Here is a 770-nt window from a genome sequence, read left to right on the forward strand (position 1 = left end):
ATATATATATATATATATATATATATATACATATATATATGTGTATATATAAATATATATGTGCATATATATATATATATATATATATGTACATGCATATATAGATACAGTAAACAACATGAAATACAACAACAAATGAGTTCAATACGTGAACAATGAGAGAAACAAATGCAAAACAGGGCAAGTAACATAAAGAACGACCCTTTATCAGTTGTCGGCTGTGTAACTACTCTTCATTTCGGACATTGAATAACAATATGAGTCTTTGAAGACAGTTGCTCCCATAAATACCAAAATAAAAATTGGGATTTATGGAGGGTGAAAGTTGGGAACAAAAACAGGACTGTGAAGACATACAAAGAAACCAAATGAAAACAAGCATGGAGGTCATTAGACCAGAATGAGCATAAAATAGCAAATGCTGGAGAAATATTTTTTTGTGACAAGAGAAAAGGTAGAAGAGAGAGATAGGATACATCCTGTCTGTAGGACAGCCCTGAAAGAAAAGAAAGATGATCACGTGAGGAAAAGAAAGATGGACAATGGTCACGTGTGAGCAATGAGAGAGAGTAAAGGAGAAAGAGGAGGAGAGAGAGACAGATAGAAAACGCTGAAGGGGAGAAAAAAGGGAATTAGAGAAAGGATGAGAGAGAAAACTATATGGGGAGAAAACAGTATAGAGTAGAGTTGCATCAAAAAGATTAAGATAAACTTACTTGGAAACAGATGCATGGCGTTCAATCAAATAATAATAGTATAAATAATATATA

Source organism: Octopus bimaculoides, chromosome 5 (assembly GCF_001194135.2).
Source record: "Octopus bimaculoides isolate UCB-OBI-ISO-001 chromosome 5, ASM119413v2, whole genome shotgun sequence".
NCBI classification, from domain to species: domain Eukaryota; kingdom Metazoa; phylum Mollusca; class Cephalopoda; order Octopoda; family Octopodidae; genus Octopus; species Octopus bimaculoides.